The sequence below is a fragment of the Diceros bicornis genome, chromosome 4, assembly GCF_020826845.1.
Source record: "Diceros bicornis minor isolate mBicDic1 chromosome 4, mDicBic1.mat.cur, whole genome shotgun sequence".
Taxonomy (NCBI): Eukaryota; Metazoa; Chordata; class Mammalia; order Perissodactyla; family Rhinocerotidae; genus Diceros; species Diceros bicornis.
Window position 1 is genome coordinate 54190826 of NC_080743.1, and position 15652 is coordinate 54206477.

The 15652-nt window shown below is 46.7% G+C and overlaps 3 non-coding genes across 3 annotated transcripts; 1 reads left to right on the forward strand and 2 right to left on the reverse strand.

Moving 5' to 3' along the window:
- The first annotated feature begins 566 nt into the window (after positions 1-566).
- TRNAH-GUG (transfer RNA histidin (anticodon GUG)) lies at positions 567-638 on the forward strand. The gene has a single exon. It is a non-coding gene; the product is annotated as a tRNA-His (tRNA).
- Positions 639-3104: 2466 nt separating this feature from the next.
- On the reverse strand, positions 3105-3267 carry LOC131405044 (U1 spliceosomal RNA). Its single transcript, XR_009219909.1, has one exon. It is a non-coding gene; the product is annotated as a U1 spliceosomal RNA (small nuclear RNA).
- Positions 3268-12667: 9400 nt separating this feature from the next.
- On the reverse strand, positions 12668-12740 carry TRNAV-CAC (transfer RNA valine (anticodon CAC)). The gene has a single exon. It is a non-coding gene; the product is annotated as a tRNA-Val (tRNA).
- Positions 12741-15652: the final 2912 nt, after the last annotated feature.

Sequence of the window (15652 nt, forward strand, 5' to 3'; positions counted from 1 at the left end):
TCACCGCCTTTGAAACCTGTGCGTTGGGTGATTCCGAAGACAGAGGGCAGCCGAACGACCTCGCCCCGCCTTGCTCCACACCCGCCTCAGACGCCAGCCCCTCCGGAGACGCCCGGGGTCGCGACCCCCCCCCCCCGGGCCTGAGCTGAGTAGGGCCCAAGGGAAGCTGAGCGCCCGGTGGGCCCCGGCGACGGCTCCTCGAGTTTGCTCTGCCTTCACCAGACCCTCTGCGCCGCTGGCGCTAGCCCCTCACTCCATTCTGCTGCGGTCGGTGAGAGAGGATTTGGGGGGGGGGGTCGAAAGGGGCAAACGCGGAGAGGCGGGAAAGAAGCCAGGGAGGCGTGGACTGAGGACAATGAGACTTTCCAGGAGGCCTGTGCAGAGGCGCGGGCCGGATTCAAGGGAGATGAGAAGTGCATCAGAATGGGGAGGGGAAAACCGAGAGACAACACGAGGGAGAAGCATGAGTACCTGCAGTTGTTCAAGAACAAAGCAGCGCAGTAAATGGAATGATTATACGTCAAAATTCTTAGAGCAAGAATAGACTGCCACTCGGACTGTGGCGCGCCGTGATCGTATAGTGGTTAGTACTCTGCGTTGTGGCCGCAGCAACCTCGGTTCGAATCCGAGTCACGGCAGTGTTTCCCTTTTGCTTTGTGTCTAAAACCCTACAGGCTGCGCCTCTCACCTGGGGCCACAGAGCAGCTCTTTTCGCTGGCCACCAAGTGTAATAAGGTCATGAGAAGGGAAGAAAAAATAACAGTGCACTAAGCTGTAGCGCAGTCACAGGGGAAAAGCCTGGACGTGCTCCACATCACACCATTTAACAGACGATATTGAAAGATGAGGTGGGAGCTCTCAATGAGACTTGTGTGTAGCTTCCACTAAGGGAATGGTCTAGTCACTAGAGATTTTTTTACTGACATTTCAAACGTCAGCGAGGCTTTTTTTACACAAAAAAAGAACAGATTTTTAAAGAGTTTACAATATTCTCCAAACTGTTCATGGTCTACATCATTGGAGTCTCGGAAAACAAACGGCCAATTTTTATCCTATAAGGGAACTATTAGCGTGTATTGACAGAAAAAAATGCACAAATTATTAATGGACAGCTATTTGACTATTGAAATGTGCAAGCGTCACCAGGATCACGACATAGAAATTTTCTACCATCTAAGCATGGCCCTTTGATACACTTTACAGGTAATGCCTTCATCCCCTGATCTTTCATTTTTTTTATTTGTCTACCCCACAGATTAGGCTTGTTGGTTCTTCAGATTCACATGAATGAATATACATGTTTTCTGTCTGGCTATTATCAAGCAACATTATATACATTTTTTAAATTTTTTAACATGCTTTTACTAACCAACATGGAAGATGTTATTTTTTTATTGATGTCATAATAGTTTGTAACATTGTGAGATTCCAGTGGTACATTATTATTTGTCAGTCACCATATAAATGTGCCCCTTCACCCCTTGTGCCCACCCCCCAACTCCCTTCCCCCTGGTAACCAGCAAACTATTCTCTCTGTCTGTGTGTTAGTTTATATTCCATATATGAGAGAGGTCATACAGTGTTTGTCTGTCTGTGTCTGGCTTATTTCACTTAACATAATACCTTCCGTGTCCATCCATGTTGTTGCAAATGGGACAATTTTGTCTTTTTTTTACAGCTGAGTAGTATTCCATTGTATATATATACCACAAGTTCTTTATCCAATCATCAGTCAAGGGACACTTGGGTTGCTTCCACGTCTTGGCTATAGTGAACGATGCAAGCAACACTATATTTTTGATATATATGTATGTTATTGCGTTTGTCACACCCTAATTTTGGTGTAAATGTTAAGTTTTACACCAAGGTAAACTACACAACAAATGGTGGACATTTGGGTAATTTCAAACTACAGCATTGGGAAAAAGGCTTATGTGAATACTGTTCTACTAGTAATTTGTGGATATGTGAAAAAATGTCCACTGAAGGAAGGAAAGCCATAGACAGAAAATCTGCAAAGAAAGCAAGACCACTGGCCTATCCTAGAGGTGCTAGAATGAGGGAGAGGAGGGGGACACTGAGGCAACTCAGAGAAAAGTGGAATTTTTACTGCCACTAAAGACTGCATTCTCTTCCATCATTTCTGCTCTCTCCAAGGTCCTCCCGGGGAAGGATGGGCCGACGGAAGCGCCGCTCCGAAGTGGTGCAGTGCGCAGAGTCTGGGCTTCTGCTGGAGTATTTGCCGGTGTCTCTTCTGGGTAAGAGTGGACCCCACAGGATATACCTGCTTTTCCCTGAGGAGCAGGGAGAGAGACACCAACTTGGCCAGCTCCATGGGCCTCGCGCATCACAGGGCCCACAAGGAGGAGCAAGGTTTTAGGCCCCTGAGCCTGGCCCCTCAATGGGCTGAGGCAAGAGAACTAGCTAGGGAACCTCCTGCTGCCTCAGGTTTTCTCTCCTCCTGTTGTTCGAGAGTGTGGATCCAACTTCTTCCCCAAACACTGGAGAGGCGTCTCGGTCATTTCCAAGGGTTGGGGGCGGGAGTGGGGAAGGTTTACCGTCTCCAGGAACACAGCTGGGGTGGAGGAGGAGGGGGAAGGGTGAGAGGCGAGAAGCAGCTGGCTGGCCTAGGCAGAGATGGCGCGCTGGACCCAGGAGCTTCTTTGTTCCTGGAAGGGGTGCCCCCTTCCTACCTGGCCCCAAAGGGACTGTGGAGCGAAAGGCCTTCGGGCAACCTCTAGAACGCCCTCTCGCCACAGCCGACGTGTGGTCTTTCTCCTGGGGCGCCTGCCCGCCAGCGTGCAGGGGCTGCCGTGGCCACACACTGGGCTGGGTCCCCGCGCACTAACACACCCATGGCGGGCTGCAGGCTGGAGTAGACCGCACCTTTGGTAGCTTTTGGAGAGGAAGGAGGTGTTGCGCAAAAAGCAGGGCTTTTCCATATGCTTTGGTCACAAAACAAAAGAGCCAGGAAGATGGGAGTGCAGATGCGATCTCCCAAGCAGTGGAGCGCTGAATGTGGGGTACTTCGTGTTCTGGGCCTGGGTTGGCAGAGAGCAGTGAGGTACCACGAAGAGATGCCTGTCACGAAACGAGGAATATCAGGGGAGAAGGCGAACGCAGTCTCCCACTAGGAGAAATCCCACAATCAAATTTCCCACACGTGGGGAAACCGCAGGGGTCAGCATGGCCCGAGTGCAATAGTCGAGCCTCGCTCATGGGAAAACCACTTTTGTGATGACGGTATCTCCGCTGTCCGGTAAGTGTGAACACCTCCCCGCAGGCACAATGCAGCCTCCCATCCCTCCACCGTTCACTCAGGGTCACCACCCTCCACTCCACCCGCCCCTCGCCATTCTTCTAAACCTTCTCCTTTTGAAGAAATTCAAACGACCGCCCCTCACCACCACCCCCGAGGAGAACCCACGGGCGGGCCCACCAGACTGACCGCCTTTCAGCAGCGGCTCCAGACCCACGGACCAGCAGCCGCTGCGCTGTGTCATCTCCATACTCCACACTCCACCTGCTGCCTCCGTAGCTCGGTCCACATCATCTTCCCAGGCTCTGGCTCTTGTCTCGCCTTACAGTGGACGCAACATTTACCCCAACAGATCTTCGGAGCGAGTGTAGAAGGGAAAAGGGAAAATGTACCTGATAGAGTCCACGGGGGTTCAAAAAAAACAGCAGTTGGAGAAGTTGTGGCAGTTGCCTGGAACACCATTGCTTTGATATTCTGGTGTTGATTTTTATACCTACCTTCTGCTTATGGCACTGATAACAGTTTTCCACTTGTGATAGTGAGATGAATTAAAAAGTCATACTACTGAGGGAAAAGAATGTGAATCGATTGAAAGAGAATATTTAAAGTATGTACTCAACTCTCCCTCAACTAAGTGCATGGATATGGCAAAAGCCTAGGGCCCCTGGCGTGTGCGCCAATGCCGTGCCAGTCGTTGGATCTGCGCCTGTGATACAATGCTGCTCCGGTCTGCTGCTTCGAAAACGCCGAAGTCGGATCATTGTCTCCGGAGGAGCCTCAGAGGATCCACCTACCCGCGGTGACCGACTCCGTGACCGACTCCGTTTCCTTCTCCTGGGAAGCCTAACCTGGGGTCTTCCTGGATCACAAAGGAAGTTATCTTAATGACCAAAAGTTACAAAAAAAAAATTCTTGACATTTTTTACCCATTAGGGAAATACAAATTAATACTATAAGGAGATACCATCACATGATATTTATATCATATTTATATTTAAAAGAAAGTACACGAAATGCTGACAAGAGTGTGGAGTAATCGCACCTGTGGTTGTTGGTTTGAAACCATTCTAGAGGACTGTTTGGCAATTTTTAATAAAGTTAAACTTGTACCTACTCCATGATGAAGCAATTACAGTACTTCTATGAATGCACAAGTGCAGAAAAAGATTGCTTCAGAGTATTCATCAAAACACCAAGAGTATTCGTCAATAACACCAATTAACACCCAAATTACTCCAATAATACCAAAATTAAGAAGAGATATACATAACAATATGGATATATTTAATGAACATAATGCTGCATGAAAAAAAACAGATACAAAATTCATTCATTTACATTTCAAGAACAGACAATAGTAATCTATGGCAACAGAGCTCAGAATAGTAATTAAGGGAGATAGGGTAGGAATTGCTTGGAAAGAAGCTCAACGGACATTTCTGGGGTGATGGGAATTTTCTGTAACTTGATCTGGGTGATGATTACATTTGCCAAAATTCAACAAAGTGTGCGATAAAGATTTGTGCTTTTTATTCTATGTGGACTGTATTTCAATAATTGACTGTTCCCATAAAAATTAGTGGATGGCGGATGGACACAAGCCGGTGTAGACATAACTAGTTTTCACTTTATTGTAAACTCATTAAAAACTCATTCTCCATTAGTGTAAAAAAACCCCCCACTGATATTTGAAATATCTTTACCAGAAAACTGGCCATGACCACACTATTTCATTAATAGAAGCTCCCGACACGGCTCCTTGAGAGACAGTGTTTCATCTTTGGATATATTTTCTGCTCAATAGTGAGACAAGGAAACATCCAAAGTTTCGCTTTGCCTGGCCGCGCATAGGTTTGTGCATTGTGGGATTTACTCCTCCTTTAACAGCATCTCACTGTGCGGCCACTGGTAAACTCTGCTCTCTGACTGCTGCTAAAGGAGCGTGCGTAGCTGGTGCTGGGATTAAAAGCAAACGGAAACACCGTCGGGGACATTGCCCTACTGTAACTTGGATTTGAACCAAGATTGCTGCAGCCACAACACAGTGCTAACCACACAGAGTCACGATGCGCCACGGACCTGCTGGCAGCCACTGTACGTCCTATAATTTTTTTTTTTGACGTAAAAATATTCACACTATTTTTGCTGTTTTATTTTTGGACACCTACAGATACTCATGCTTTTGTCTCTCGTGCTCTTCTCCGTTTCTCCCTCCCCATTCTGCTACTTAATAAAACAATTTTCATCTCTCAGGATTCGGGCCTGTGCCTCTTCCTGGGAGGTCTCGTGTCATTCATGCCTCTGCTTTCTTTCTCTCCTTTTCACATTTCCTCTTTTGACCTGACCTCTTTCCCGCTGCAGCCACACCGGCCCCACCTACTCCACCCACCGCAACCGAGTGGAATGAGGGAGCGCAAGCAGGGCGGACGGTCGGGTGAGGGCGGAACAAAGGTCTGGAAGAGCCATCACAGGAGCCCACCCGATGTTCAGCTTCCCTTGGGTCCCACTCGGCTCAGGCCCCGGAGGGTCGCGGCCCCGGGCGTCTCCGTGGCGCGGGCATCTGAGGAGGGTGTGGAGTAAGGCGGGGTGAGGCCGTTGGGCTGCCGTTTGCCTTCGGAATCACCCAAAGCACAGGTTTCAAACCGGACGAACACACTGTGTCGCCCTCACCTCTATGGTTTTCAGAGGCTTTAGCCAGCTCAGCTGTCCTGCAAAAGGCGAGTGGCTCAGCCTAAGTTGGATGAGTGCTTGCTCTCTGCTGGAGTGACAGCAGTTGTCTTCACGTTTCTTTGTGGTGCAATCGGTTAGCACGTTGGGCTGTTAACCGAAAGGTTGGTGGTTCGAGCCTACCTGGGGATGAGTCTTGCATTTTCTTTTCTTCTTTTTTTTTCAGATTGTGAAAATGTTTGCTTTGGGTCTCCTCCATTACTCTCCTGTCTTCTGTGTGTTGTGCACAACGTGAAGACCTAAGCCAAGATCCTCATGGATTCTCACAGAAGAGCTCCAGAGGAAAACAGGTCACTGGGAATTCGGGAATCCCCAAAAGAGTAGAGTCATCATCGTTACCCTCTGATTCCTTTTAGTAAAGAAGTTTCTTCCGTTGTTTGTACTGGTATTTATTTTACCTTTTCCATATACTTTTCAAATTAATTTCGTTCTGCGTGCTTATTATTACAAATAATACTGCAGTCATCATTCTTGTACACATATCTATAGGGTAGAGTCCTGGAAGAGCAATTACTCTATCATAGTGTTTACCTGGTTTTGTACATGATCCCATTTTCTCTCCTTTGTTGGCTTAATAGCTATAACTCTTTATTTTGTTATTTCAGCGACTGCTTTAGGATTTATAACATACATCTTTAACTTACCATGGTCTGCCTGCAAGAGATGTCATACCTCTTCACATTTCTCCCCTGCCTGCCTTTATGATACTGGTGTCCAGCATCTTACTTTTCAAACGTTATAAACCCCACAATCCATTTGTTATTATTTTTGCTTAATCTCTTCCATGTATTTAAAAAGATTTAAATACTAAGAAATAAATCTTATATGTTTTCCCATGCAGATACCATTTCCCTTGTCTTTCATCCCTTGTGTACATCCAGATTTCCTTCTGGTATCGGTGTCCTTTCTGGAGGACTCCTTTAACATTTCTTGTAGTGTGGATCTGCTGGTGATGAAGTCTTTCAGCATTTGTATGTCTGTAAATGTCACTATTCACTTTCATTTTTGAAAGATTTTTTGGGGGAAGGAGGCATAAAATTCCACATTTGACTTTTTCCCCTTCAGTCATTTAAAGATATTGCTCCACCGTCTTCTCACACGCACTGCTTCTGATGAGAAATCTGATATGATCTTTATTTTTGTTTTCTGTATGTACAGTGTCAATTTCCTGTGGCTGCTTTGGAGATTTTTTCCTTTTCAATGGATTTGAGCGATTTATATATGATGTGACTAGATGTAGTTTTCTTCATATTTCTGGTACTTGGGGTTCATTTGTCTCCTTGGATCAGTGGTTTTATAATTTTCATTATGATTAGAAAATTTTCTGTCATCGTGTCTTCAAAAATGTTTTCTTCAGAAAATTTTTCCCCAGTCTTTTCAGGGACTCCAATCACTTGTATATTAGGCCTTTTAGAGTTGCCCTACCATTCATGATGCTATGTTCATTAAAAAAATTTTTTCTTGACTGTGAGTCTCGTTTTGGATATTTTCAATTGTTTATGGCTTTTTGTTCCCTAATCTATTTTTCTGTGATGTCTAATCTGCTGCTAATTCCATCTGGGGAATTTATTATCTCGGACGTTCTAGTTTTCATCTCTAAAGTTTGATTCTGGCCATTTGTATACACTCAATGTATCTACATAACTCTTTGAACATATGTAATATAGTCATAATAACTGTCTTATAGTCATCACTGCTAATTTTAACATCGTGTTAGTTCTGGTTCAGTCTTGATTGATTATTCTTCTCATTAAGGATCATGTTTTCCTGCCTCTGCATGCCTGGCATTCTTTGATTGGATGCCAGACATTGTGAAAGTTTACCTTCTCGGGTACTTGCTGTCTTGGTATTCCTATAAATCTTCTTGAGTTTTGTTCTGGGGTATAGTTAAGTGACTTGTAAACAGTTGGTGATCACTTTGGATGTTGTTTCTATGATGTTTTTTAGGTAGGTCCATCTAGTGCTGATATTCCTATTACTGAAACAAGACCTTCATGAATGTTCTTCCCAATGGCCGATGAATTATTAGTCTAGTCTGGCTGGTGGGAGCAAGTATGATTTCCTGCCCTGTGCGAGCACCAGGCACCATTCTGTGATCTTTTCAGAAGTTTCTTCCCGTAGCCACAGGCAATTTCTTCATAAGCATGCCCTGATCAGTATCTGCTGAATACTTGAGGGAAATCCTTTCCTTGTGCCTGGATTCTCTCTCTGTCCATCTCTCTCAACACTGGATATTTGTCCTATGAACTCCAGCTGCCTTGCTTTCCATGGATACTCAGCTTCATGCCCACAATCCAAAGAGCTGGCCTCAGATTCCCCTCTTCCTGCCCAGCCTGGAATCTCTCTGAAAGGAGTAAGCTGGGCCAATGATAGGGTTCATCTTGTTTGTTCCTCATCTCGCAGGGGTTGCTGTCTTTGTTGCCTGATTTCCAGTGTCTAGAAAACTGGTATTTCAAGTATTTTGTCTTTTTCTTTTCTTTGGGTGCATGGGAGAAGGGGAGGGTGAGATTTCAGGCAGAAGAGTAAATCTGATTTCTGTCACTCCACCTTTGCCAGAAGCTGAAGGCATCTCTTTACATGTTCTTCATTTGCCTTCAATAGGTGTGCCAATTTATATTCTAATGTATTTTTTCAACTCGATGAAAGAGCCTTTTTCTTCATACTCTTGCCAGCACAACAAACTTTCTATACATCTAATACTCTAACAAAAGGAGTGGTGCCCTCCTGACTCATTGAAGTGGAAGGTACAACAGTAGGACAATGTCGATATTACCCAGAGATACCCTATTGCATATGTTGAGCAGCTCAACTTCCAAGATGTTTAGAAAGTCTTCTAATAATTGTAATTATTTTTGACTGTGACATACTTAATCAGATCCAAAGAAGACTGGCCAGAATGACCCAAGATTGCTTCCTGCCGAGCAGCTTATCAGTTGGAGGGGAAAAAACTACCAGTCCCAGACATTTGTTCCTCTTCCCTTTCCTTTATGAATTGCATTTTTGCCTTAGATGGATGCACACAATCTAATGACTGGTCTCCCTCCTATGCTAGGGTGCATTATCCATGCCAATAACTGTCTCTATGTGATTCCTTGACAGTGTTTGGGTATTTCTACAAAAATTATCCCATTTGAGAAAAATCATTGGAACTAACAGCATCCCGTACCTGACAATGCATCTTGTGCAGCCCTGGATCCTTCGTTATTGGCTCACTTTCCCTTGGTTCTTCTGTTGAATCTCAGGAGCAAAATAAGAACTCTTTGGCTTTTACCCACTAAATCTGGTTCTTGGACTCTCTCTCTCTCTCTTTCCCCACCTACGCATCTGAGTCCGTCTGCATCTCTCCATCCCTCATACTCTAGGCTACCCCCGATCTTGTCCACTTTCTTCTCTTCCTCTTCAGCTTTCCAGCACACCTTCAGTCACCGAGAATCATTAGGCACTTACTAGGTGGTAGGCCCTGTTCTGGGAGAGATGCTGCATCATGGGTAAACCCAAGGTCCCTGCCCCGAGGTGCCTATATCTAGAAGCATCAAAAAGGAGCAGTGTGCTGGGAACATAACTGGTTCATGCTCCATCCTTCCCAGGCACATCCACCCACTCAGGCCTAGGGTCACTAGCAGTGAGCAAGACAAGAGAAGCATAATGAAGAGTGGGAAAATGGATGACTTCAGATCTAGAAGTCAGGTAACCAAGAACTAGGATTTCTTTTCCTTTGAAATAAACAAGCACTTCAAGAAAATAGCAGGTGTCCAGTGATAACTCTTTACTTCCTGGAGCAGACATTGCAGGTGTTTATACTTCTTAAAGTGACAGTGATAGCCACACTCACCAACATCCCCTAAAGATACCCACACTTCCTCCTAACCTGATAACATACCGCCACTCTATAACCTATAAAATATAGCATTATAGAGTAGCATTATAATAAAAAAGTGTTGTGTTATTCTATCTTAATTGGAAAATCCCCAGGCAAAGATTATACATTAATTAACTCAATTTAATACCAAGAACTTAAAGATAATAATTCATCTTAAAATACTACTTTATCTGACACATAATAGAGAAATGCATGTTGGAATCATATATTAGATGATACCTAAAAATGTTTACCCAAAAATTGTAAGTGGAATAATTGAGTCACCATAATTTCTAGAATTATAAGACTTAATCTCCATTTAAAAGACGTTATACGGTATACTTCGTTTACATCAACACATAATTTTAAATTTTATAACTTAAATATTTACTGGAATTAATGTTTGCTTATTTGATCAGTAAAACCAGTATAGGAGATTTACGCAGTATTGGGATCATTAGGATTTTGAAGAGAAAATAAATCCACGACTTGTATAAAGTAGAATACTATGCTACCAATATTGCAGAAAATTTGGAAGACAACATAAAGTAGCTTTTAGACCAAACTTAGTAAAGCAGCTTGATGCATACAAGGAGTCATCTTTAGAAATATGACATGGCAAAACTTTTCTATGCCATTATACATCAGTTATTAGGATTCTTTAAAGTGTTTGAAACTATTCAAAATTCATCCTTATTATCAACTTGAATTTTTTTTCTTATACCTGTACTGAGACCACTAATTTATCTACAGCTAAACCTTTTTTTGAGTTACGGATTCAGCAAGAATGGAAATGCAACAAAAAAATCCCATCCGTATAGTGTCCTTGAACTCCACAGAAATCCTGGAAATAGAAGCTTGGTCACTACCTCCCGCTTTGGGAAGGGGTACAGTTGAATACTCACCACAAATCAGGATGCCTCTGTCTGCTTGGATCAGGTCAAAACATCACATTTTACCTACCCCAGCCTGGGCGATGTCTTGGAAACTGTGGCCGGGACTCATCTTGATCTTGCGGCAAACCACATCTCTGAAGTGCAGAGATCACTGCTGGAGGAGACACTGTGAATCGAGTTCCCCTGACCAGGAGTCAACCCAGGCCTCCTGCAGTGAAAGCGCCTACTCCTAGCCATTGGACCACCAGGGAGTCACACAAGGACTCTAATTTGGCCTCTCTAGATGAAAATTCTGCAAGTAAAGGTTGGATTTCTGAGACCCAGAGAGAAGTGGAGGCAATTCCCAGTGGCCCAGGGCTGAATGCAGCTGTGCAAGGTTCCCAGCCCTTATCCCGCAGCTCATCACCCTTCACCTCTCCCAGCCTGGGCGACGCTTTGGGCTCTGAGGCCTGACCACAAGGAAACTGGTCTGTGTTCCGTTCTAGTCCAGTTTCAGCACTGTGTGCGGCAGAGCCAAGGACATGCTCTCTTTCTGAACCTTGGTTTCCTTCTGAGTAAGGTGCAGACTTGGCTCTCAGGGGGTGAGGAGTGGAGTCTGTCTGCTCCCTGGTCTCTGAACTGGCTCAGAGGGCTCCCCTGATAACCACATGTGTACAAGCTCCTTTTCATGCCCAGACCAGCTCAGTTAGTGGAGCATGAGACAGCATCTACCTGTCTGGCTGGAGCCCCAAGTGCAGTCTTCGGTTCTTTTTCTTCTGCTCCATCACGCAAATCAGCCTGTTCCACAAGTGTGCTGGGATGGTGTCTTGACATGAGTACACCTATGTTTGGCGGGTCCATGAACCTACAGCCACCAGCACACAAAGAAATATGAAGCGGCTTTGTGTGTGGTGGGAACTGGCCCTTCTCCCACAAAGATAGTTGCAATTTGTAAGATTACAAGACTCCATGGGAGTCACAGCTGGGAAGGGACTGGCCATCTGGGCCGGGCTGGGACATAGCCAGGGGGCTCAATGCACGTACACAACTGATAACCATTTGTGCATGAGAACACCAAATGCTTACTTTACAAATGCTTACTCTGGAACTTGCTCATGCTATATAAACTGCTGGAAACTGAAACCTGATGAGAGTCTCTCTGTGCGGGGGATGCCTTGCCCAGGACCTCTGTCTATGGACACTCCAGCCTACCTATGTTAACTCAAGGGACTCTCCCGGTGTAAGGGCGTGGATGTTGTGAGTACCGGATCTGATGTCTCTCTCTCGGTCGACCTGACTTTTCTCTTTTCGTTCGACCTGACTTTTCTCTTTTCTTTCGACCTGATGTTTTTCCCTCTTGTTATTTGACCTATTCGAATCTGTTCTGTCTTGGTCGATCTGAAGTTTCCCTTTTTGGTCAACCTGATGTTGTTTCCTCCTTTTATTCTGACCTGTTCGGATCTGTTCGTGGACTTTCGCCTTTACCCTTCCCTATGTAATAAAATGTACATTCAATCCATTTGTCTGGTTTGGAAAGTTTCTCTTTATGTCTCCGATCGAATCCACCAAACCTCTTACAACAGATGGGGGAAAGCCGAGCGTGCTTCACAGGAAAGAAGTTCCTGGTTTTTAGAGACATGATACCTGTCAGCCTGTAGAGAAGATTTAGGCAATAGATGAGAAGGTTAGGGGATTTCTGGATCCAAAAGTAAGCTGAAGTCAGCCTAGTCCTGCGACCTCCTTGGACTGACTGTGTCCTGGTCTCCAATCTGACTCAGAGCAGACAAGCAAGGCCGGTTTCCTAGTGCTGAGTAGGCTTTCAGGTTGTAATTGAAGTTTTCCCATGTTTCTTGTGACTCGAAAATGCAGCTGCGCCCGCACCTCCACTCCCCCTCGCCTCCTTTTTTTGTTTTTCAAACATGAAAGTAGTTAGGAAAAAAACGAGATTGTTCCCGCCCGGTCTCGAACCGGGGACCTTTCGCGTGTGAGGCGAACGTGATAACCACTACACTACGGAAACATGACGAAAGTTGAATCTTAAGGATATGTTCATGAAAACCTTGGGTCCTGCCACAACTATTCCGGCCACGAACTTTTTGAAAGAAAAGGCCCCGGGCCACAACTATTCTGGCCACCAACTTTTTGAAAGAAAAGGCCCCGGGAAGCACCGGCGAATCCCTCAGGCAAGGATACTGCGGCTCCCGAGAGGCCCTGGCTCAGAGTTCCGCGCCTACCTCTGAAGCGAGGGCCCTGGGACCCCACAGGTTGACTTCGGGATCCCGGACCACACGCAGGGTTTCCACTTCCAGAACGAGGCGCCCTTGTGCAGGAGCCGCCCCCGCTGATCCCGGCTCCCAGAAGCTGCAGGAGCACGCCCGTTCGTTGCATCTGAGCCTCATGCGCCCCCCGCTCCCCAAAAGCGGAGGGGCTACGGATCCTTGCCTCGGTGGCCTTTTTCATCGCGCCGGCGGTCACTGCTCTGGGCTCGCGACAAATGACCGGCGCTTCGAATTCACCCGTGAACCTTAGGACCGGCTCTGCCTGCCCTCCCCTCTGCTCCGATACGCGCAATCTGCCCGCTCTTTCCGCGCAGGCCTTTTCGTCTCAGCGCTTCTCTGCTGTCCTCTGGCCAAAAGACGGTCTCTTTGGTATCCTCTGGGCAAATAGGGTCCCTCCGGTTCCTGCTGCTGTCGCTTATTATATTCCACTCAATTTAAATCCAATACTTTAATCACGCTTGTATATTTTAGCCAGTACCGTAGCAAAGAAGGCTATGTCAAACATTTGGCTGTTTAAAATATCGAACATCCAACACAGGCAGAGCTCCCTCTCCCGGCCTGTATGAAATTCGTTTGAAGCCCAGGCCTAGTATAAATCCGTAGAGGAGCCAGAGGCCGTCCATGCAGATTTCACGATTGTTCAGTTTCTCCCTCATCGGGCTTTAGATTCTTTTTGAAGGACAGTTTTCTTTTATTTTTACAATACCTGAAACTTCTTTTATTTGCCTTTTGTAATTTTCCTGTTCAACAGGTCATGGAGCGAGAATTTTAACCTAGGACAGACAAAGAGGTAAAAGCGGTTTTCACAGAAAGCCTGTGTCTGTAGGGGTTTTTACGTTCACCTCACAGCAAGGCCAATAGGCAGAAAGAGTTTCTTTTTGCTGAAAGACTTGAATGTTGTTCCCCTCTCCCTCTCCCTCTCCCTCTCCCTCTCCCTCCTCCTCCCTCCCTCCCTCCCCCTCCCCCTCCAGTTTCCGTTAGAAGTAAAGCTTTAAAAGTTTGGGGAAGAATGTGCCATTTTCTCCAGCAGTTGCTTTTCTTAGTGCGGCGGTTACCGCTTTGCCTTCACACTAGAAGTTCCAGGGCTCCCACCGTGAGTAAGGCGCAGGCAGCATGCTCAGTGGACAGCAAGCCTCGGTGCTCTGCCTTTTTCTGCTTTGGCTCAAAATGCAGTCGAGGATGCGACTGTACCGCGCCATCCTCACCAGCATTGGAGGGCTGAGTTCCAAAAAAGACATCAAAGTAGCTTTAGATCAGGAAATCTCATGAGATCCACTCTCCCTCTCCCTCCACCCCCCCCCCCCCCGCCTTTCCTGCCCTCCATATTTTATATTTCTCCTTCCACATCCGGCCAAAGGAGAGGATTCACTGTCTTTCTGTCCCTTCCAGACCCTTTGCGGTCCCTCGTGGGCAGGAGAAAGAGGCAATTGTCCTTTCCCCTACAGGAGCGGGAAGGGCAGTCGGCGCCTGGCGAACCACAAACATACAGCCGAGACACGCTGGGTTCCCGCAAACCAAATAAAACGCCCTCTGGAGCTTCCCTGTAGGCCTAGAAGGAAGGGGTGTGGGTTCCAGACCAGGCCAGACGAGCCGTGCTGAGGGCGGGCCCTGCCCCTGGCCCTAGAGGACAGACTCGCAAGAGGGATAGAGCCCAAGAAAAAGCTCGACGGCCGCCCAACCCACGATCCCGAGACTAAGCGTGAAGGAGCCAAGGTTGGAGCGTTCAAGTGATCTCGCCGCCTTTATCAAGGGAGTCCTTTGACCAAATTCAGAGTCACGAAAGGGAGGAATTGTATAGACAAAGGTTCACATTTGACGGAGAAAACACGAATTCCTAACTAATTGGATGTGAGGTTCGAGGAAAAGACGGTGTCAGAGGAAATTCTTGTCCTGAGCTTATGGAAGGATGGAGTTGCCCATCAACTAAGATGGGAAAACTGCAGGGGCGGCAGGTTGTAGGGGGAAGATCCGAAATCCAGTTCAGGGCCTTCTTGAAAGAGTTTTCCATCTACACTGTCTCCGTTCCCGCATCCGCCTGAGTCCTTGAGAATGTTGAAGATCCCTGGCTCTTACCCAGGGGGCCTCCCCTCCTACCTCCTCCCGGCAACCTCATCCCCTCTCAGGCCCGGTGACCTCCCCCGTATGGTGCCGTCTCGCAAAGGCGCGTCTCCAGGGCAGTTCTGAGGTGCCACCGGGGCGAGGCAACGCTCTTCGGGCCTGGTGGACCTTGCAGGCCTGGCGGGCTAGGCACTGTCCCGGAGAGCGTTCAGCCTTTCCTGTGGGGCTCCTCTTTTGGAGAAAGCAGGGAGGGAACGGTCTTCAGGTGCCATTTCTAGGAGGAGTGTGTGGCACCCAGAACAATAGGCAGTCGGGAGACACCAATAGCTCACTGCAGGGAGTGCTACTGTCCCTTAAAAATCTGAGACCTATGGTTTCCTGGAGGTCTAGAGGCTAGGATTTGGCACTTTCACCGCCATAGCCCTGGTTCGATTCCCGCTCTTGGAAACTCCTTTCCTCTTGCAGGAATCTTCCTCTACTTCCTCCAACGTTCAGCTGCTTGCAGGAAACTTCCTCTTCCTCCCCCAAGGTCCAGATGCAGAAGAGTCTGCACGGAATTCCCAAATGCCAGTGAGGCCTGGCCTTTAGGGTCCAA